This window comes from Candoia aspera, chromosome 8, assembly GCF_035149785.1.
Source record: "Candoia aspera isolate rCanAsp1 chromosome 8, rCanAsp1.hap2, whole genome shotgun sequence".
NCBI classification, from domain to species: domain Eukaryota; kingdom Metazoa; phylum Chordata; class Lepidosauria; order Squamata; family Boidae; genus Candoia; species Candoia aspera.
Window position 1 is genome coordinate 61,843,768 of NC_086160.1, and position 24,759 is coordinate 61,868,526.

General features: G+C 38.1%; 1 protein-coding gene across 2 annotated transcripts in view; it reads right to left on the minus strand.

Annotated features, from left to right (window-relative positions):
- GRID2 (glutamate ionotropic receptor delta type subunit 2) overlaps nucleotides 1–24,759 on the minus strand; it is a 984,963-nt gene that overhangs the window by 557,467 nt on the left and 402,737 nt on the right. The gene's annotated exons all lie outside the window — the stretch shown is intronic.

The window sequence follows — 24,759 nt, forward strand, 5'->3', positions numbered from 1 at the left end:
GCCGGCTCCAAGGCTTTGAAACGGAGATGAGCACCGCCCCCTAGAGTCGGACACGACTGGACTTTACGTCAAGGGAAACCTTTACCTTTATAGGGTAGACCAGACTAAAACAACCTTTATTGGAACAGCTATAGTAACAGAAGCATGCAAGTCTGAATATGCTTATCTCCTCCCTCCCTTGATCTTCATGTGAATTAGGGAGGGGGTTGTCTGAGACATTTACTCAAATTACTTTCTGGGAATGGACTTAAGCTGTACTTGTCTGATTGCTCCCTTGGCAATGGATCTCCTCCCTGTTCTTCAAGGCCATTACCTATGCCCTTTACAAATGTATTGAGTTATCACAATGTAGTTATACAATAACTAGTTACGTGGTCTCAGAAGATATACTATTTATTAGAAGTAAAAACTGCTGACACATGAAAACAAAACAGGGCAGGCAAACCACATGAAAGATATAATTTGATTTTTTTTTTAAAAGACCAAGTTTGACAACTAGGCCAAATAGTCCTTCTGACCAAGCTTCTGAAACAACTTTCTGAGACATGCCTTCTCACACACTATAGTGAAATGGAAGCTAAGTGGAAGCCTTCCATCCAATTTTCAAGAGCCTACATCATAAACTACTTTATTCAGCAGTGACTCCTCACCCCCTGGGCAGGTGAGAAGATCTGCTTCTTTTAGTCTGCTTGCATGCAGGTAATTGTAATTCAATCCACCGTATAAGTGAAAATATCTGCTATCATTTAAACATGTATCATGTCTGTTGGCATCATACTGAACTATGAATGTGTAAAATACAACTAGTGTTCCTCAGGAAAAAGGCACTAAGTTTCACTTACATTAGTAGTAAAATGAGATTATTTGCACATTGGGTGTGTCCATGCCATCTGTAGTAAATTTTCTGAATTCTTGGTATAAGCAAGGGGAAATTATATTTCAGATACAATGTAATAATTGTACAACTATCTACACTGAGTTGGAAGGAATATATTGCTAAATTCTCCAAAGTGCATAGCAAGGAAGTTAGTTTATTCCCCAGTGAATTTCAAGTTAAAGCTCTTCTTTGGGAATAATTCCATTTCATTTCTTTCAAAGAAAAGGCAAAACTAACTCACCTTTGTACTATGTAATACATACATGCATACATACATAGGCACATGGCAATGTGTAAAAGCTACAAGAAAAATCCAAGTTTGTTTTCTGATTGGCTTTTGGGTTTGGGCTTCTGACAGCATTGCTACTTAACCACTCTTCATTAAGGCTGAATTTCATATCAATTTTCCTGGGAAAAATCCCATGGAATTTAATGACATTTTTTTTTCTCAAGCAGACATGTACAAGTTTGCACAGTGAAACAGTAGACTCTCAGTTTTTTTAAATACATCCTAATTGTACTGTTTTATTATTTTAAAGTTGTCCCCCACCCATTATTTTAACTTGCATATTACTGTCCATTCAGTAGTTAGAAAGGATATAAATTAATAGGCATGTTAAAAAGGACAGTGGGTTGCCAACTATCAAGCACTTTCTGCTCTTTGATTCTAAGATATACCCAGAGAGGCCAACACAGGACATATATACTGGTATAAGAGCAAAAGAAAAGTAAAAGATGAGTTGGGCAAAAGAGAAGCTAAGTTTTGTTAGATACAAACCTAAGTGAAAAGAAAGAGACACTCTCAACAATAGCACACCAATAATTCAGTGTTTAGAATCCATCGGTATTCAAAACCAAGCAAATAAATATCCTATACATTCCCTCCTGGTCTGGAAGGGATTTTGTTTCAGCAAAGCGTCACCAGCTTGCTGTGGTGTCAGCTGGTCCTTAACCATTCCAGTCACTTAAATCAGCCACCCATCAGTAATATAAAGCAGCTGTTGTGATCTGTAAACCATATTTTATGGCTCACTGTTAGGCAAACCCCATGAATTATAGTTTAGTGTGATCTGAGAACCAGGTCAATGTGCATGTCCCTGTTGCATTGCCAACACACAAAGATAGCTTTTAAAATGTGTGTCCATACCAGAGTTCTAAAGAAAATCAAAGCTAAAGAAAGGACAAAATGTGTAGGAGAATGGCAAAGGAGACCCTTCACTGACTACATTCCCCATTGATTAGATGATGGAACTGATTGATTTGCAGGGTTCCCATAGCATAATGATAGGCTCAGTTTGGACAACCCACCAAACCATACACATGCACACAAATCCAACCATGGTTGAATTTAACCAAGTTTAGCAAGTTATGCAAATGGCAGTCAATAAGCTTGTGCACTGAAAAGAGGTGCAACTGATTGGTTTTGAGAAACAAGAGCAACGTGCTACGTTAGGCTGACTGAGCGTTCAGTACTATTTGCTGTATATATGACAAATGCTAAGCCCCAAAAGAAGAGGGTGAAGGTGATAGGGTGAGAAAGCACATCAAATCTCTTGCAGTAAAATGCCTCGTTTTCTTCTGTGTCCAAAGAAGTGCACTGTCATATTTTAATTTGAAAGTTTCAAGCTCTCTGAAAAAGTAAAGGGATGGGCAAAAGCAGATTCCCAACAAAACATATTATATCAGAAATTAGTAGTATTCCTGTCTTCACACATTGAAGCGCTGAATATCCCAAGGCCCTGCTAATACAGTGGGGAAAAAAGTCATGTTTGAATAATGAATGTAATGTATTTTCTCAGCTCAGGAAAGGAGGATTTAGGTAGGAAGATATGATTAATGACTTGACATTCTGTAAGGGGCTTTTACTGTTGTAGCTGCTCAGGAATGCACCAAGGCTCCGTCATGCCACTTTGCATTTCTCCAGGCTACAATGAAATGAGTACAAGTGAGAGGATCATAACCTCATGCCAAAAAACAGCAACATTGCCTCTCTCTGTCTTGCTCTGCCTTTTCCTGGCCTACAAGATACAGGCTCCAAAACATAAAGAGCTGAAGGCCTGACTCTAATTCTCCTGTTGCAAACCTGTTCAGGAGTTCAGACCTGCAGGATAGGGCCTCTTGAAGATGTCCCTGTGGTCAGAGCTTTGTCTTTCTGGCGTATGAGAAAGGGCCATCACTCACACTGCATCCAGGCTGTGGAGGACACCACTTTGGAGCACTATATTTAATGCTCACGCTTTCAGCATTTAGAGAATATGTAAACATGTCTTACAGATATATGTTGAGACCCATCCGGTTGTTACAGGGCTGTTATCTAAAGTAGGGGACAACCAGTTTCTAAACAGGAAAGGAGTGCAGCAAGCCAAAGAACAGGAGATGGGACCGGTGTGCTCAGAAACAGCTTCCCACACTGTGGGGAGGATCTTTCCCCATATTTCTGGGCAGCCATACCAGGTACTTTCAATGGGGCTGTCCCTTCTCCCTGCTTAGCAAGATAGTGAGCAGAGAAATCCCAATCCTTTGTGACCTACAAATGTTAAAATTGCTGTCTTCTACATTTTTAAAGTAGGGCACACAGAACACAATTATTAAGGAACTAATAAAATAAACTTAAATTGCTAAGTGCTATGATATGTCAACGCCAGGGCAGTAGCTTCACTCAATTGTTTAAATAAAGAAACTACAGGCAACACTTTTTGTAATATTTGCTGTATTTTAAAAACTACTTCCCCCCCCCCATTTTTGCCAGGTTTACAGTATTTGAGAAAAGCATCCCACATTCAGCTAATTTTCATCTAGAATGAATTCAACCAGGAAATAGAAAACAAACGAACGAACAAACATGACTAAAGCTAAGAAGTATAATTTTGCAGTTTCTAGACAAAACTTGTACAGTTTAAGAGGATGGAAAGGTAAAAAAAAAATCCCCCCCTTTTTTTTTGCTCAGCCTTGTGAACTGCAAATATTAAACACTTAGCAGATACTGAGATCAGCTCTGTGCTCCAAACAACTCCCCAACTAGGCCCCTGGTAAAGCTGGTATTGTGTCCCATAAATTGTCAATTATGCTGGGGAATCTGGATAATTGGTTCTATTGTCAAACTGCTATTATTGTTAGACATCTCATTCTAACATTCAATCAGAATCTGCCTTCCAATAATGTAATCCATTATTCCAGATCTTGCAGTCTGGAATAATAGCAAATAGGTGACAAATAGGTTGCTAATCAGCACTTCTCAAATAGATAGTGTCAGATGATTGATTTTACTCTTGGTTTGAATTAAACTATAATGGCAGGGCTAATTAAACATAAATATCTGCTTAACCAAGAATAAACTTTTTAGAAGTTTGTACAGCGTAAATAAAAATTAACTCCCACATTTCCTAGTGCCAATTAAGTTATGTGTACACAATTCAGTGTGATGATCTGGTACACCCCACTACCTCAAATTGCTGAAAACTCCCAAGATCACCAAATTTCTGCAAGTTTTGAAAGTTTATCGTCCATGAAGTAGCTTATGCCACTTTAGTTCCACCCATCTGGTGGCCATCAGTGAATCATATATTGTGAATTCATTCATTCATTCATTCATTCATTAATTAATTCATTCATTCAGCATATGACATACAATGCCAGGGAGTCTACAAGTAAAGTTCACCATGTAGTATATACAAAAATGTTGCTTCATTAGACAACCTTGCTTTATAATATTACAAAAGGGGGCAAAACCACTATTTTTAGCATCATGCACAATTATGTATAGTTTTGTTTACCCCTCAGATATGTTTTGTTAGATTTCTACCTGCTATAACAGGATGTAATATACTGTAAGCACAAAATAAAAGTCTGTTAGATCACTTCCTTGAATCTCTCCACTTCCATTCACAATGTGACTTCTTGGCTCTCTCTGTGTAGCTGTTCTCCTGGATAGGACAATTCTTCCTACCTGGGCAGCCCCTTCAGCTACTGCCAACTGTTGGGAGATGCTTTCTCTATTTTTATGGTCCTCTGGAATCTGGATGGGACAGGCAAGCCCCCTTCCCCATGACTAAGCTTTTAAATAAATCATTCCAGTTTCCCCTTTTTAATCAAAGTGACCAAATAAACAAACAAACAAACTCCCTTGGGGGAAAAAAGCTACAACAGGCCTATATCTATATATATAGCAGCTAGCAAGCATGGATCAGCAAACAAACTAGGAAGCATTAATAAACAAATAGAGGAACAACAAATATGAGCAAATCGCACAACTGAATAAAGTAGCAGTGAGAAGAAATAAAACTTTTCTAATGCTTCTCCCTAAATTTATACATATAATATAATACATATATGTATCTATTTTATTCTTATTTATTGGTTGTTTATATTGTAATTTATATTTTTATGGTTTTAATTGCTGATTTTATTGTAAACCATCCAGAGTCCCTCTTTTTGGGGGATATGGGCAGTGATAGAAACTCAATAAATAAATAAATAAATAAATAAATAATTTTTCTCTGATGACTTTATAATGCTAGTTGTAGTTTTCCAAAGCGGTTTTTCCCCTCCAAATCCAAACCACTCTAAAAACCTACTATAGAATAATAAAATCACCATTTAGCCTGCAACCCTCTTATTCCATTATACCTATCTTTCTTCTGGAAGCTCCTAACAGTTTATATGAAAATTTCTCTTCGCTTTATTCAAACAATAACCTTAATAGGGAAGTTAAGCTGAGAGTGATTGAATCAAGGTCAACACATGAGTTTCCAATGGCTGAGGGTGGTGTGAACCTGATTTTCTTTGATTCGAAGTCAACACCTTCTGCATTTATCACAGATGATGTAACATTTCTTCAGAGGTAGTTGTTCTATCCTGTTTGTTTGTTTGTTTTAGTTTTTGGTTGGTTAGGTAGCCCTTCACAGAATTAAAACCAAATGTCTGCGATAACTGGCTGAATTCAGAGAAGAATAAAATAAAATAAAAATGAGGAGAAACAAAAAAATAAAAAGCTACAAGGAGAAGAGCATATTCTTTATTTATAGCTATTTTAAGGCCAGATTTCCATTAAAAATAATATTTGAAAAAGAGCTCAAACACATAATGTTCATTTGTGTTTATAAGAATGTATCACAACAAACTTCTCTTTGGCATTGAAGCCTAAACAATGGTTTGTGATTAATCTTAATGTATGATTTAAAGTTGGCACACTAAATAATTTTGTTGATTGTAAGAAATACAGGAAGATTCAGCTGACTTAAAATGGAAACCATCAAACTCCTCATGTTGGAAAAAGGGGAATATATTGAACAGGGGAGGGGGATCTCTAAATTTGTATCTAAACTATATTTCACAATTACCTCTATTACCAACCTACTGTTGAAATGTCTACAATCAATTCTTCTTCAATTTTACAGATTATGCTGGATATGAAAAGGTAATGAGAGTAAGGATAACCATTTAAACTGTATTTATTTATTTATTTTTCAAATTTCTCTCATTGCCCATCTCTCCTGAAAAGGGGGAAATAAATAAATAAGTGTGTGGGTGTATATGTATGTGTGTGTGTATGTATATGTGTATGTATAGGTGTGTGTATGTGTGTGTGTGTGTGTTTGTGTGTATTGCTCTCCAAAATGATTCTGGTTCTATATTATTTTCTGTGTTTCCTCTATTGGATCCCTCTGGCATGTTATCCACAGTCATTGGGAGTCAGGTGGCATATTATTATTATTATTATTATTATTAACAACTATCTGAGGGACATGTTATTATCCTTTTTTGTTTGTGATGGACAGGTCCCTGTTTTATGAAGGCATCCTAGCAACTAAGCCTGAGTTGGCTCCTTAGTCATGTACCTCTGTGGTCATATGAGCTACTTACTAGAATGTTTTCTTTAATATGCAATAAATGGTAAAATTCTGATATGACTTTTTTCAAATTATATGGATTTTGAGCATTCATATAATCCCCAAAGCATTAATAGTGACAGTACTGTATTGTGAAACCTAAGCATGACTGTACAAAAGTACTGGAAGATTGTGAAAGGTGAAAGGTCCCCTGTGCAAGCACTGAGTCATGTCTGGCCCTTTGGGGGGACCCCACTTTTGCGACGTTTTCTTGGCAGACTATAGCGGGGTGGTTTGCCATTGCCTTCTCCAGTCATCACCTTCTCCAGCAAGCTGGGTACTCATTTTACTGACCTCGGAAGGATGGAAGGCTGAGTCTACCTGAGCCAGCTACCCGAGAATCCAGCTTCCACCTGGATCAAACTCAGGTTGTGGGGAGAGTTTCGGTTGCAATACTGCTGCCTACCACTCTGCGCCACACGAGGTTCGTACAGGAAGATTACTGAACTTAAATAAAGCAAATATGCAGTTCATTTCTGACATATTACCCTTACTTTGTTTCAGTTCTGGATACAAAGCATTAATTAGAATCTTTTGTGTACTGAAAGCTAAAATCAGTTGACCTGCATTTGAAATAATATGATGCCACTGAGTGCTGCAGCTGGATGGGAGAATGGAGTAGTGAGATTGGCCTTGAAGATCTCCATTCAACCATGAACTTCATTGGATGGCTTAAGCAACTACATTAATACAGGATCTTCAGGAGTTGAGTTAATTTGAATAGGAAGACCTGCTGTATCCCTATCCCCAGTATTAAAGATTCTTGATTTATTTTATCTTGGGGCACATGATCATATTATTATATTTAATAGCTGTAAATAGATGTAAAACTAAATGATGACCAAAATTCATCTTATGATACTCCAAAATTATAATTGACAACTTGAATCAATTATGGATAATGAATACTTTTATTCTTGAATTAAATAAGGAGTTGTATTTAATGGCTTCTTCCAACTCTTGGTATTATTATACTGCATCATCAACAGAGTAACTGTGGAGGTTCACCTTTATTATAAACCATTTCTTCTTAATTCTAGGAAATTCACTGAAATATTCAGAGAGATCTATGGGTTTATAATCTCATGAGGGGAAATTGCTGACTTGAGTTCTCATAAAGTGGGATAGTGATTCAGTGATTTGGAATTTCTCTTTTAGAAAAAGTGAACAAGGACAAAAATCCTGTAAATGTCCATAGTATTTCCAATACTTAATAGCGCTACTTCCTTGAAGGGAAAGGCAAAATTCTGTAGACAGGACTTCTAAAGATGCCAGACAAGGAGGTTTGGTCAGCTATGGTCCAATTGCAAGTTATTCATTCATGATTTATACCTTCCATATTATCCATTTGATATCAGGCAGAATTGTTCTACAAATAGAATTTGGAAAAGTATATGGCAACAACATTGTTCACCTCTACTTCTGTCCCTTCACATGAATAGCTGTTGCAGTGCAGTCATAAGATTGCAGTATACCAACTCAAGCCTTGAAAAGCCCTGGGTTGCTGGTCAAAGCCTTCTAAAATATGAGAGTGCCATCTTACAGATATACAATGTGTTGTTTGGATATAATACTCCTGTGTGACATTCATCCTTATGTCTCTGCCTCTAAAATGAATTTCTGACAAGCAGAATACATAAGAGTTTCAGCTGATAATGAAGCTGCTAATTTATAGCTATCTGGGATGTTTGTAATAACAACTCATCCTTGAGTCTTTGGGGATATTTTGCCGGTGATGAATGTCATCTCCAAGCAGCATAAAACATATCAATCACTATCCATGATACTTCTGTTATGTGAATAGGTTGGATTCTTACTTGGTGGAAGGGTGACTTAGCTTATGAGCTGGATTATAGAAAACTCTAGCATACTATAATTACAACAGAATTTTATACAGATGACATTGGCAAAGTTTAGTTTTTAAAAAGAACCATGTGTGTTGGAATCTGTGTATTTAAACAGCAGCAGTTCTGGAAATTGGGAACATTTTTTTTTATAAAGCCTTTTCAAGTTGTTGGTAGGCTTTAGACTCCACAAATTCTAGGAGACGATCCAGGGCTTGGGTGACATCAAGGTAGTTTTGAAAGATTGCTTTCATTTCTTCCATGTCTCTCTGCAGTGTGTTATCAGGAGAAAAAAGATGTAAACAAGAGCCGTTCTCACAGGAAAGCAGAGGCAGATAGCTCAAAATTCAACCCCGCAGATTCAACAAAGTAAATAAATCTTTTATAATCCTCAAAACATTAAGAAAATGGCAACAAAACAGCAAAAATCTTTAAATCCCAATATCAGAATTTAAATATTAAAAAGGCCAACTTTCCAAATTAGTAAATTCCAAGAATAATGGAAATCACCAAGAGCTTCGCATTTCTTTGTTGCAAAAGGCCTCTCTTTGGTAGCAAATAAACAGCACCCAAAAAAACCTCTTGGGGTTTTAGAAATGGGGTGGCAAGATTTAGTGTCCATTTAACGGCTTCGGTGCAGCCCCGAACTTGATGGCATCCGCAGTCCTGGCATTCTAATCACGAATTGAACGCAGGGCCTCCGTTCCGCAGACACCGCCTCAAGAAAATGCTGTCCGGAGAACAAAAGGGATGATTTCCTGGATTCTCCTTACCTGGAGAATTCTTCAGGCTGCAGGGACCCAGCCTGTGCCCAGAAAATGCTGTGCTGTTGGCACTGCTTAAAAAAGTAGCGCCGTTCAGTCTGCCATTCCCCACAGGAAGCCCGGAACAATTTGATTTTAAGGATATCACACACACACACACACACACACACACACAGCGGTTTTACAGAAATGACTTCTGTGAGAAGGGACTTCACTTTATGAAGTATGGCAATCCAGTATAGGGCAGGCAGATGTTCGTAGTGGCTTGCTATGGATACAGCAACATTATGATGTTTGCTCTCTTTAATTTTTTGTATGACCAAAATTTGAGCATTTTCAGCATATAAGGCTATGTTTTGCACAGTTGCTTTTTCTGCACATGAATTGCGGGTAAATGCAGATGTTATAGAGCTGCATATTTTAGAATTTTAAACTTAAATTCTTAAACTTGATTTGATAAATAGTGAGAAACATGCTATATTACAGTAAGAAAATGCTTTTTTTGACTCTAATAAAATCTCTTTCGCACACATCCACAAATGATTTATATAAAGTAAAACTTTCCCCACTGACATGATGTTTAAACACAGTTTTATTGATAGTATTATTGTTTGCTCTTGGAGTATTTGCTTTCACCTAAATGATCAAATACTGGTATTTGCTTTCCAATCATGCTTTTATAGTTCAGATTCTTTTTGCTCTTACCACAATGTGCTCTGGGTTCTGCATAGAAAATAGTAGACATTCCTGAGAATAAAATAAAATGACATATTGTTCTTTCTAATGTGATGAGACAGCTCAAAGTCTGGGCATAAATAAGCTTTGGAGCTGAACTACAGACACTGTAGTTCTTGCTTAGCAACTACAATTGGGGCCGGCAACTAGGTTGCTAAGCGCCATGGTCGCTAAGTGGAAGAATCACGTGACCACAACAGGCTTACAACCTCACTTCCCCTTTGGTCATTAGGTGAAGTGCTGCAGTCCCTACGCAAAACATCACATGACCACTACTGACAATTTCACTTCCCCCTTCTCTATTAACTCTGCTTGTCGCAAGTCGGTTGCGAAGCATGCAAATGGCAATCATGGGATCATGGGATGCTGTGATGGTTGTAAACATGCAGAATGGTCACGAAGCTATATTTTTACACCACTGTAACTTTGAATGGTCACTAAATGAGGCAGTTGGTAAGTGAGGACTACCTGTAGTGAATCCAAATTTTTCTCAACCATGAAAATTGAAAGCTGGTCTTTTTCAAATTAAATCTCTGAAATTAGATCCAGATGGCTGCCAGGAAGCTATTAAAAACCTGGCTATTCCCCAGGTATTGGGACAGAGTGAAGGTTGTACCCCTATTTGTTGTTGTTTCACTTTGGGTTTTTTTTTTCCTCTCTTTTTTTGTTTGTTTATATCCTTCTCTTTGGGCGTCTCATGCTCTCTTTTTCGTCTTGTATCTTTTTTCACTTTTTTATGGTAGTCACACAGAATCATTGGGAATCAGGTGTCCTATAAATTGTATGCATGCATGCACAAATAAATAAATAAATAAATCTATTCACCAAGGTTGCTTACAGAACAAGGTCTAGATAGGTCCTGACACAAGTACTCCTGCCCTTCCATTCTCCCTCCTCCCTCTACAGGCAATTTCTCTCTTGTCTTCCTTCCTGCCACTAGATGTTAAGCATTAGAGGACATAAATGTAGATTTGTTTCCCACACCACGCAGGCAAGGAGAGGAGCTGGAAACAGCAACATCAGCAGCACCCCTTCTTAGATTTATAAATGAAAATGAGATCAGCTTATGAATGCTGCTTGGAACATTTCAAAGAGAGGTTATTGTGCATATAATTTAATATCTGATCCTAACCCATTTGGGAGGGGAGGGGTGTTTTCATTGTGAATTGCATATGAAAACATCACAGGACCACAGGCAATACAAAAAGAAGTGCTTCACCTAATTTCCTGACAGATGAGATGCACTCCATCATCTGATGGGTGCTCTATTTTTGCGGATTGATTTAAAACCTGCATAAACACACACACACACATACATACACACACAAATCCTTCATGTAGAATAAATCTTTTAATTTCCTGTAAGTAAAACATAACCAGTTTGGCACTGCCATAAGAAAGAGAGTTAGTATTAGGAGTCAGACAGGTGAAGGCTGTAGGCATGCTTTGATGAGCAACTGTATGACGTAATCCAACTGGAATCAATAGAAGAGAATCTCTGTAGCTCAGGGTTGAACTGTGGAATCCTTGGTGTCCTCTGAGCTTGGTTGTTTGCTGAAGATACTGCCTAGTCAGGCAACAAAATGTCTGCAAGCAAACAACCAAGCCCAGAGAGCACCAAGAAGTCCTCAGTAACCCAACTGGATTTCTTTTTTTTTTTCTTTTGTACTCTATGTGGAAAAATGGTCATTGTTCAACAATAGAAAGCTGAGAAATGGGGAATTATTACCTAATACCAGTGCACCCATGTAGCTAAATGCTTGGTGAGAATGAAATGTGATTATCCAAAATGACTCTGGGCTAACAAGTATAAAATGGAGCCATTATCGTACCCTATGGGATATACACATTAATACTTCGGATAAACCTTTTTTATGGAACAGCCTGTAAACTGTCAACAAAGACAGCCTAAAGAAAGTCTTGCTGGGAAGCAAAGTAAAGAAAAGAAAGAACTGTGGCTACCCAATCCTGATGAGTCCCAGGACAAAACCAGTTGCATACTGCCTCCTGGTGGTCCATATAAGTAAAAACATCACACTGGATATATACACTGGTAAAAATAGAGACATTCTTTCCTCCCTTTAAGAGAAGAAGTCATGTAAAATTTCATAAATGAGGGCATGACACATGCAACATCTGTCTGCTCTGACAGCTTGAGAAAAGGAAGGTGGACTGCATATACCATTCAAAAGATGGACTCTTGCTGGGAAGGAATAGGAGATGGAATGATTCGTGTTTGAGACCTACTTATTTATTTTAGGGATTGGTATTTCACCCAGTAACATGCACCTTTTTTGCTGCTGTTGTTGTTAAGGAAGATAATAAAAATAAATTCAGAAATGCAATAAAAGTAATGTTAAAAACTTATTTAGACAATGGGGAAGTACAGAGACCCAGATTCAAATGGAAAAGGTGATTCTGAGTGTGCATAGCTATATATGCAGCTCTGGTCAGCAGCTCCTTAAAGAAGTTAAGCTACAGCTAAGAGGATTGTTTTATTCCAGTGGAAAGGTTCTAGTATACCTGGTTTAAAATTCTGGACAAAAAAAAAAGTATTCACTTTTTGCATATGAACTGGTCTTTCATTGATGTCACAGAAAATCCAATCATTACTACACCACATGGTCAAGTTTTAACTGTTAAAACTTGAACTTCCATTTTATATATCTTTATTTAAACATGTATTTTTTCTTCTTTTTTTCCTTTTGCTCCTCTTTGTCTTTCGGGTTTTTTGTTTCCCTGTATTTTTTTTTTAATATGTAGTATTTTATTCTCCCCCCTTGTTTATAGCTGAATATCATTTTTTTTAAATGACACGATAAAAACAACAAAAACCTTCCTTGTTCTACGCTGTAAAGGAGAAAACAAATCAGACATAATTTTCAGTGGAAGCTGTCCGAACTGTTACTGCCTGACCAAAGCCATATAAGTGAAAGCAGTAGAGAGTCCATTCTGATACAGAGGTTCCTTTTGATGCAGACACTGTTTTGCCTGTTAAGAGAGATTTTCCATATCTAGCCTCACTGTGAAGTTTAAACTAACATGTTGCCACTGTACCTTCGGTGCTTCCATAACAACATTTCTCGACAGATAGTGTGACCATATTTTATGCATATATAAACTGGTGTTTGCTTTTCTCTGCAGACTTAGTAAGTCTCTCTGTGTGTATGCCCACACATACATACAATGTATGAATTATCTTGGAATAAACCAATTATGAATAATAACATCAGAACTCCTGTGACATACCTCTGTCCCATAGTGACATATAACATCTGGAATCTCCATTTTAAAGCCAAACTATTTGTTTAAATCAGCTGTGCAAAACTCTTGGCTTTCAGAAGTTTTAAAAATTCTAAGAACTTCTTAGAATTGCTACCCAGAATTTCATCTATATACATTTGGAATGCACAAGTTTAGAAAAGACAATCTAGATTGTTGCAATCTGATCTGTCCAGCATCAACTTTTTACGGCCTCAGATGGGTATTTTCTCCAGTTCTGTTAGCTATGAAACTTTCACCTGTTTATACCTGGAATGGACATAGGACCCTTCACTTAGAAAGTAAATGCTGTTATCTATTAAGCTATACATAACTTATGTTTCTGCATTTCTTTGGCCAATATAGGTCTTTCAGTAGCCAACCCAAAACATCTTCATGCTCGAATCGACCTCCATTTTGATTTTGTACAGAAACATGATTTTCAGGGTTCTTCTCAAAGCTAAATCTCACTCTGCAACATACAATTTAAAATGTACAGAATCCAGCTACTGTGTCTCAAAAGCTCATTTGAGTATTAAGAAATGTTGCATTATATTCTCTTCATATGCTTTCAGTTTCATTGACTGACTGACTGATAGAGGGTATTTCTGTTCAAAGTAGTTTTCCAGATAAATTAAGAATAAGTATGAAACCAGAAATCAGAAAGTAGAACTTTTTATTTTGTTTCTTTCTGGTGAAGCATTTTCCTTAATTTTCCATTTTGGTCTGCCTCAGATAACACTGTAAGATCACATTTTACCAGAGAATCCCTAATCTTCTTGCAGCACATAGTTTTCAGTTAAAATTTGCATGAAAGACACCTGACTGGTTTAAAAAGTGATATTTCTCTGTACCTGATGGTTGTTACTCATCTTTGTAATCAAAGCTTCCTGAAGACTGAGCAGAAATATTGATAAACCATAAATGAGCTGACATTAATCTAAAGGGCTACCTGGGGAAAGGCACAAAGAAACCAAATTCTACTCTGTCACCAAGAAGAAAGATACTGTACATGCAACTTGGCAAATATTTAAGGAAAAGCCTATTTAAGTACTGAACACTTGATTTGACCTTTTATCAATGAATTGCTGCCAGATGGCATTTTATGTTCCCTAGAAATCTTTGGTATGATGTGAAAACCAGCAAGAGGCCTTACTTTTATGATATATAACTGAGTGGCATCCATAAACTAAACCATTATACATGCAAATAGACACACAGTGGACTTTGCTTGCAAATAAGTAAATAGCATTTTGGAAAATCAATTGCTATTGCTTTGGGCTGTCTTAGTGTTATGGGAAAGAGAATAAGATGCCCCTTCCCTCCCCCCTCCATTTTTTTTTTTTTACTAGGTCTTATTAACCACTAACAGGACCCTAGTGATACAGTCTGTGATGGAGCTTTTCCGAGGGCATAGTAATAAATATCTCTGTGGAAACTCAATCAGCACTCAGGAACTAAGAGTCAAGGACAAGGCTCAGGTAGATAACTAGCTTTTATTGCAGACACAAGAAGTCTTAACAAGGTCATCTGCTGCAGATTCTAGCAATCCAGTCTGCTAGTGTCTATGTAACAATCCAAGGTTTAAATTTTACATTTTTTCTCCCATCTCTCTACATGGTATTGGACTTTGTGCCCTTTGTTTCTTGGCATCTTCACTGTGTTTTGATAATACACCTACCTGATCTCAGATGCTTTGATTCTGGCCTTGTCCCAAGGTAGGCCAGATCAGGAAATGAGCAGGAACTATTGGAAATCTACTCTATTGATATAGGCTATACAATACTAACAGAATCTTAAAACCTGACAGCAGGTTGTCCCCTCTTATACCAAAGAGTCCAAGCAAGGCAACTTTATGTTTCTTTTTCACAATATCTTATCTTCCCAGGCTTAAATCATGTTTTGTTAACAACCTTTGCATTCCTTCCCCAAAGTCAACTCTCCAGTTCCCTATGCCTTGACAGCTTTAGCCATCTCATCCACTGTAGGTATTCCATGGGTGAAACTTTGAGAGTTTCACCCATGGAATACCTACAGCAGATGTGAGGGCTAAAGAACCTGAGAACCTGAGAGGACCTAAGAAGCAGTTTCTTGAGCCCAGCATAGGGCAAGAAGGAAACTACCATCCACTGCAAAAGTAACTGAGCCCTTTATATATATTTCAGAACAGTGAGAATTCATCAGGAACTATGGAAGTATCTTTCTTCCTTTGGATATTTAGAACAGGGTAATTATTTTTTTCTGTGCATTCCTTGGTCAGCAAAGGTGACAAATAAGCAAGGTTTGGAGCATATAAAGCCAGACATATTGCTGGTGGGCAAAATCACAAAATTCCACCTTACTTATTTTGGCCATGTCATGCAATTAAACTCACTGGAAAAGGCAGTTATGCTCAGAATGGTCACTGGTGAAAGGAAATGAGGCCACCAAAAAACACAGTGGCTTGACACCATTAAAGTCAACACCAGCCAGAGCATTAAACAACTAAAAGAAGCGATACAAGACTGGACAAAGTGAAGAGAGCTGGTGCGTAGAATTGCCAAGAATCAGACATGATTTGTCAGAACCAAGCCTGCCTCTGACTCGGAAAGTGAAACTCTTTCTGAATCAGAGGAGGAATTGGAAACTTACCGGGCTGAAACTGGGAAAACGAAACTCCAAGTTGAGTCAGCAGCATGGGAAGAACCCAAGGCGCTGATTGGCCAAGATTTGGAGGAGGATTTGAATCCTCCAATCAGCATGTGCCAAGAACGAGCTGAAAAGTGCATGAGGGAGAAAGCAGCCCGATTGGCTACAGAAGGGTCCAAGCATGCCAAAGTTCAGAATAAAAGGCAGCCACGTGAAGAGCGAGCTGCCAGAGACAACCAATCCTCCAAGCCTGCAGCTTCAGAATAAGAGTCCTTGCCTGCGTTGGAGTCAGTGTCTGTGGCTGAACAGGAATCTGCTTCTTTGCTCCACTCTGAGGAGGGATTGGAATCCACTTCTGCTGCCACTGAGGAATCTTTGTCAGCCGCACCCAGCAGCCTTTGCCTTGCATCCAGCCTTGAAACTCCATTATCTCCCCAGCAGCATAGTTGCTCCTTGAAACTCCAGCACCACCATTTGTCCTCGTTCCTGTGCAACCGCACTTCATACGCTCAGTCGTGTTTGGGAATTTCACATCTATCTTGTTCTGGATCTGTGTTCCAGTCCAGTCTGGGGCTTCCAACCATGTCCTGCCTTGTTCCAAGTTCCAAGCCTTGTTCCAAGTCTCCAGTCCAGAGAATCCAGCCAGTCTGGGGCTTTCAGCTGAGTCCAGCCTTGTTCTGAGTTCCAAGTCTTGTTCCAAGTCTCCAGTCCAAGAATCCCACCTAGTCCAGGTCTCCCAGCCAAGTCTAGCCTTGCTCTGAGTTCTAGTCCTGCTTCAAGTCTTCGACCCAGTCCATAGTTCTAGCCAAGCCCAGCATTGTTCGCTGTTCATAGTCCTGTTTGAGGTTCCAGTTGCTGCTTCCAGTCCAGTGCAAGTCTTCAGATATCCAGTGATTCAGTGCCAGAACAGTTCCAATACCCTTCCAGTTCAAGACCTGCTGCCTCCAGCACTCTGCGTTCAGGTCATATCCAGCTTATATTTCCAGTGAGAAGTCCTGTTCAGCTGCCTTGCTGTGGCCCAGTTGGGGTCACTGGACCAAGTCTCCATATAACAAGGACTCAATTATTGTAAATAGTTTCTTAATAAAGAGTATTTTTGATAATACCTTGCCTGGTTGCATAGTCTGAACAGTACATGATTGAATGGATAGCATCATCATCATCATCAATTATTCTTTTAAAGTAATCTTCCATTTTCTCAACATATGAATGTAATCTACTTTCCTACCAGTAATCCCTTTTTATTAGACAATTTGGAGTTTAGACCTATAATGCCATTATTATTATTATTATTATTATTATTATTATTATTTCTCTGAGTGCAGATGTACTTCCATGAACAGCTATATTTATTTATTTATTTATTTATTTATTTATTTATTTATCAAATTTGTCACCGCCTATCTCCTCTGAATGGAGGAGCATGTATCTTGCCAGTTATGCTATTAGAAGTGTGAAATTTTAGGATCTAACCTGGAAAGGTAGATGATGATGATGATGATGATGATGATGATGATGATGATGATGATGATGATGATGATGATTGTATGCCACTCAGAGTCACTTTTTTTTCTAGACATTTTTATCCCTTTATTATTTTTATGAATAACTCAAGGTGGGGAACATACCTAAATACTCCTTCTTCCTCTTATTTTCCCCACAACAACCCTGTGAGGTGAGTTGGGCTGAGAGAGAGTGACTGGCCCAAGCTCACCCAGCTGGCTTTCATGCCTAAGACAGGACTAGAACTCACAGGCTCCTGGTTTCTAGCCCATTGCCTTAACCACTAGATCAAACTGGCTCTCTTCCTATGAGATGGAAGGCTATATAAATTTGACCAATAAATAAAGGAAATCAGAAGACGCTTAATCCTTGGGAGAAGAGCAATGACCAATCTCGATAAAATAGTTAAGAGCAGAGACATCACACTGACAACAAAGGCCCACATAGTTAAAGCAATGGTGTTCCCTGTAGTAACATATGGCTGCGAGAGCTGGACCATAAGGAAGGCTGAGCGAAGGAAGATCGATGCTTTTGAACTGTGGTGTTGGAGGAAAATTCTGAGAGTGCCTTGGACTGCAAGAAGATCCAACCAGTCCATCCTCCAGGAAATAAAGCCAGACTGCTCACTTGAGGGAATGATATTAAAGGCAAAACTGAAATACTTTGGCCACATCATGAGAAGACAGGACACCCTGGAGAAGATGCTGATGCTAGGGAGAGTGGAGGGCAAAAGGAAGAGGGGCCGACCAAGGGCAAGATGGATGGATGATATTCTAGAGGTGACGGACTCGTCCCTGGGGGAGCTGGGGGTGTCGACGACCGACAGGAAGCTCTGGCGTGGGCTGGTCCATGAAGTCACGAAGAGTCGGAAGCGACTAAACGAATAAACAACAACAACAAAGTACAGTGTGTTCATGTGTGTGTATGGTGACCTATGCATATATACCTCTCTTGCGCAATCACTCTCAGTTTTAGCTTGTAGCCAAATCTTTAACACCTGGTTAGTGATTTCCAAATTACAGCTGTGATGAGGCCAAACAAGAATCTTGTATAATTCAAAGACTCTTATCTTTTATTATGGCATATCAGTACATAATTGCACACACCTCATCAACAAGTTTCAATTGGCATCAAACATGGCTTAAATTATTTTGTTAGAATGTGTGAAACCATAATTACATCTAATAAGAGCTTTCTCATCCAAGATGTGTCAACAGAATCAGTGGCAGTAAGTTAATCATTAGATTTTTGCACAGTGTGTATCTAAGTTTGAAGCCTTGAAATACTGGCTAGCATAATTTTAAAACACTGTAATGCAAATGACTTCTTTGCCATGCCAATATTAAGAAATGTTCAGTGGAGGAACAACTAACTTAAGGAAACTCATCTTAAATAATGTCTTCAACCTGTTTATTAGATTATTGTAACTCACTTAAAAATTCCTTTTGTTGGGCAGATATTATTTGAACTTAAACAACTATTTAAAAACCATCTAAAGATACTTGCAAAATAGAACAAATTATTTTTACATTTGTAATGGAACTTAAAGTTTATTCAGTGATTTTTGTCTGCAGAGAGATTAGCTCTTAGGTGGAAGTCTTGAAATAGTGGCTGGATGGTCATCTGTCAGAGGTGCCCTAGTGAATCCATCACTAAACAGGGGGGCTGGACTAGATGGCTTTTCAGGTTCCTTCCAACTTATATTATTCCTTCATTATCCTCATCCCCCCACTTTAAAGTTTTTGTTTAATCCTTTACTTTCTTTTACGAGAAGAAGAGCCTTGCTGTCGCTTCAGGCTGTGGCTTAGCTATTTTAAACAATTTAGCTGAGTTTCTTCCAGAGAACAGAATAGCCCAGGGAAAGTTATGGGATTGATCCCAGAAGTATGCTTGAGAACAATAAGGACGACTTTCGTATGGTCCATCAGCCCAGCACTACTTCAAACAATAGCTGTAGAAAGTTATTTTTCATTGGTAGTTATATCATGGAGACTGAATTATAGTATGTCTATATATCTCCATAAAGGCAAGTTGTATAATGTCAGCTAAAGACATATCAGGAATTTTTACATGGGTGATGAAAATAGATAGGTTGGAAAGGCTGGTAATATGCTTCAACTAGTTGTCAGTTTTATTCAGCTCAGTTTTGATGCAGCCACTTCAACAGGTTACAAACATACATTTCACACATACTGTATTCAGCATTCCATTTTTAAGAGAGAAAAAAAGTAAATTTTAATAGAATCTGTCATTTTAAATTCAGAAGTCTAGGAGGGAATTCTCTATTGCAGGTGGCATTCAATCTTACTGACATTTAGAAGTTCCATTAAAATTTTGTCTTTTGCCTTTACAGTATTCAAGGCGTACAATGCAACTTCAGTATAATCAACCCCCAAAAGATTTCTTTCTCAACCTTTTCTTGAATCAATCAACCTCCTGAGTCTCACGCAGAAGCACTGCCAGGAATGTTCTTGTGACTAAGCAAGGCCACAAATTCACATGGACATTCCAGGAAGTGCTGCCAAACTAAGAGTTATTGCCTCACATATACAGTTCTTGCTTTAAATTTTAAGGACACGGCTGACCTTATAACTTATAATAAACCCAAGGAATGCTCACTTCGACAAAATATTAAAGCCTTTTGCTATCTTGAAAAGTTTGTAAAGTAAACACCAAAAATACTCCTTCACCAAACATTTTGCTAAAATTCTGCTGCTGTCACAAACATTGCAGAAACATGTCGCCCAGTTATGTGGAAGATAATAGATCTGCAACACGGAGGAGCAATTTTGGGACACTAAAGTTTTAATTTGTTCTTTAATGATATTATCTATAATAATAACTTTTAAGATAGACCTAAGTTTTCTACTGACTTAAAATTATGCAAGCAATAAAAAAACGATTGTAGGAATCCCTTGAAGGATTGATTCAAAGTGGATGAAGGCATAATAAAGAGCCAGTTATGGTTCAAAGCATAAGTAACTGCATAGGGAGAGTATGTGAAGTTATTCACCATGCCACTATACTAGTAATCTTACAATTACTAGTACAAAGTGAGTGAGCTCCTCCTTGATACCATGCTCTGACAGTATGCCCATTCTGGCTTTTATTTATTTATTTGTTTGTTTGTTTGTTTGATTTCTATAGCCACCCATCTCAGCGAGTGACTTATGAAGCATCAAGGGGAGGACAATCCACCTTGACCAAACTGTAGAAGGTAATCGGGTGTTTTTTTCCCCCTAACTGCTCCTCAACTGTGATTTTTCATCTGAGAGCAAGCAGGATGTAGTTGTGATATACTATGCATTTGCTGGTATTACTATACCCAAAAAGACACACATACATAACAGCCAGTTGGGGATGGGGGATGCATTGAGGAAAAGGGACAGTGGGGATTGCTGTAATTGTTATTGTTATGTCACTGACTGCTTAGGACTGGAGAAGAGAAAAGATCTGTTTATCTACCTTGACTATTTTTGTGACTAGCACTGTATGTGTTGGAGAGGAAGTAAAAATGGAGAGGAGGATAATGTGATGGGTAGAGAGAAGCACTGGGGGGGCAGGGAGAGTGTGAGCTAAATTCTGTTGAAGAGAGATTGGAAATTTGATTCCAATTTCTACTTCCATTCAACTCCCCTCCCCCTCCCCAACCCCCAGTCTCAATTCAGGAACCAGATAACTGGATTGCTAGGCACTCTGGGCTGTGGATGACACTATTGAATGCCATGTTGGTCTGTAATAAAACCAACCTCCTCCACCATCTTATTATGGGAAGAACAGAGCTGGAATATTCACTGAGGTCTGGTGACCCTGTTGGATGAATGCGGTGGGGGGGGGGGCACTCATGGGGATCTGTCCAGGTTTCCTGTTTTGCATCAGTCCCAAACCTGTATCATGGTAGGTGTCCTCATGGGCTTTTGGAAGCAGGTGAAAACATGGCTTTTCCTCAGGGACTTTAGGAATTAACTGTACTCAGCAACACTTTTAGTACTGAATTCATTGAAAATTAATTGGAACTGGTACTTTAAATAATTCTTACTCTGTTTCTGTATTATGTTTTTATTATGTAAATTCTGTAATCTGCCAATGTGTCTGGTTGGTAGTAGACAAGTTTCATAAATAAATACAAATTAACATGAAAATCACATCTCTGAAATTAATGTAGATATCAATCCTATAATGAATCCACTTATTCTAAACTTAATTTCTGTAAGTTTTTATTTTCAATATCAAAGTGGATTACAGTTAAAAACAATAAATAATTATGTATAATCTCTCTAGCTGGAGTATATGAGATAGAAGAGTTTGAAAGAAATTAACTTCACGTGGGCGTAAAATGGGTGTCTATATATCCTAAGAGTCTGTATTTAATATAAACCTTAAGTCCTAAATCAGCATTTTCATGAAGCATGCATTGTTATAGCATATCTATCATTCAACACTCCCTTTTTACATGTCACATTATGGCTATGTTGTTCCTTTCTCATGATCTTCATAAATAATAATGAGCAATAAACTCAATTAAATACTGAGCATAAACAAAGTTTACATCAGACATGCCAAAAAAGATTCCTTTTGCCTATAAGTAAAAAAATTGGTTGGAAAATATAAGGAGATTGTTCCTTGTCACCTGCAAACATTGTAGGAGAAGCAGGAATTGTGGAATTAGATCTAGATCTTCAGTTTTAAAATATTATCATAAGAATTTGATATAAGGATATGATATAAGCATGTATCCTGCAGGAATAAAATAAGGAAATCACTCCTTTTCATGCCTCAGTGAAACTGTGGTAAAAACCAAAGCCAAAATCCTGTTAAATGGCTTAAAATCATGAAATGTCAGAGGAGCAACAAACAAGATGGAGTCTGTACATAGCCAGAATATGATTACAAGGAAGAAAGAAGAGGTGATGGGCTCCCCTTCAATTAATGTCTTCAGTCAGAGGCTTGACAGCTACATGCCTGGAATGATCTAATTTGGATTCCTGTACTGAGCAGGATGTTGGATGGCTAAACAAGCTCTTCCAAATCTATGATTTTATGGTAGTATTAATGCTCAAGATGGTCTAAATAGCCCCTTCCAACTCTGTGATTCAATGAAAATCCTTGGGTAGTGAAACTGAAGAACAGTAGAGGACAAGAGAAGATGCATGTGTAAAAGCACTGGAAAGTCAGACAACAGTGAACCAAAAATAATATCAAATGACAGAAGAGGAAGCAAGGCATGATACACAGCAAGTCAGCAAGAAACTACAGAACTGTTTCACTGGAGTCAGGAGTTTTTCCAAGACAAATGTCAGGGTAATCAGAAGGCTATACTTGCAATATTTCATATTCTGGAGCCAAAGTTGAAACACATAAATGAACATAGGCATGCTCATCAGAAACTGGCCTTTCAGGAATTTTCAGCATTTTCCCTTCATGTTCCCTGAGAAGGGGCCATCCATTAGCAATAGAATCAATTGAGAAATCACATTATCAGGATCTGGCAAATGAAGAATTTGGTAGGGCATTTGAGAAATACATTGCAGACATGCAAACCTGTGGCTTCACAAAAATCCTTTTATTTCACACAGGCAGAATCATCCCTTCAAAGCTGTCTTTCCCTGAGTGGATTTGACTAGACTGAATATTGCCTGATTTATTCCCCAGAAGAGACTTAATCCAATTACATCTGCATCCCCAGTAAGCCTCAAGCCATAGTAAAGTGGAATATGTTCCTCAGCCATTCAAGAATCCTTCATCAAATTAAAACTGTAAATCTTAACTAATTCAATAGCTTATCAGGACAAAATTTTTTTTGCTAATAACCAAAGCCAGATAATCTAGGCTTTTATTGTGCAAACTAAATTATTGTCCACATGAAACAACTGTGGAAGTGATCAATCCTCATGACTGTTTGTTTGTTTGTTTGTTTTCTTAATCACAGAATGACTTCAAGTATTTTATGGAATAAAAATATTTAAAATAGTAAAATAATTTGATTTTAATTTCTGGGATTCATGCTGCTTTTGCTAGACTGGGAACATGCAGCTTTTCCTCAATGTTCTGAAATATGCCATGGCACGGCATTCTTTTATATTTATAATCCTTTTTTCACACAGTAGTTTCTAAATGAGGTGGTTTAGAGGGAAGGGAGAAAGACATTAAGAATAGCTCTGACAGTTTAGAGTAACTTTAATCAGTCAATTAAAAAAAAATCTCTAGTGTTCTGAAAATATTTGGTGATTTATACCAACTCTTTGGCTGTATTCAGCTGTATGGTAAGAAAAGCTTATTACATTGATTATACAACTGTGGCATCAGGCTGGAAACCAGTGAACTATGAGTTCTAGTCCCACTTTAGGCACAAAGCCAGCTGGGTAACCTTGGGCCAGTCACTTTCCCTCAGCCTTAGGAAGGAGACAATGAGAAACCACTTCTGAAAAACCTCGCCAAGAAAACTGCAGGGACTAGTCCAGGCAATCACCAGGAGTCAACAATGATGGACGGACAGACGGACGGGCGGGAGGAAGGGCATAGAGGCCCTGCCAAAAAAACAGAACCACATTATCAGGAGGAGTTTCCAGAATTTATAAGCCCTCGTTTCTTAAGTCTAATTATTAAAAGCTGTTCCAAGAGTAAATAGAGCAACAGTTTCTTAAATTGCTATCAATACTAAATAAAAGCCACAAGTGCATAGTGTCAGGTGTTCATCATTGACCAATTCAGACATAAGACAAGCATTGCAATTGACTACATTCAATGCACAATTCAGGCTACTTCATTTGAAAGTCTGCTATGCAAGCAGCCCTCAAACTAGTTTGCTAATCCATAAATTTGCATAAAAGATATAATTGTTAGTTTGTTGGAACAGTTCAGTATATTTGAACTAAGGCAATAGCTTCAACTGTGGACAGAATGTTAAACCATACATTCTTGCTATGGAAATGACCCTCGCTAAGGCTTGGATTGTGTATTGCAGCCCTCACCTCTCCTCAGCCAGTGGAACTGCAATGGAATCTCAAGACTGGATTATTGAAATGTGATCTACATAGGTCTGCTGCTGGGTCTGAGCCAGAAGCTACTGATTGCAATGTCTAGAAAGATCTGCACTTGCAGCCAGTATGCTGCAGAGACAGTTGGCATTAATATACAAAGCCCTATACAATGTTTAATTACAGTATTGGAGGCTAGTAGAGGGTTGTTCATCTTTCTGGCATCAAATAGAAAGAAAGCCATGCAAAACCAGAGAGATTTCTTACTGAATGAGCTAAAGC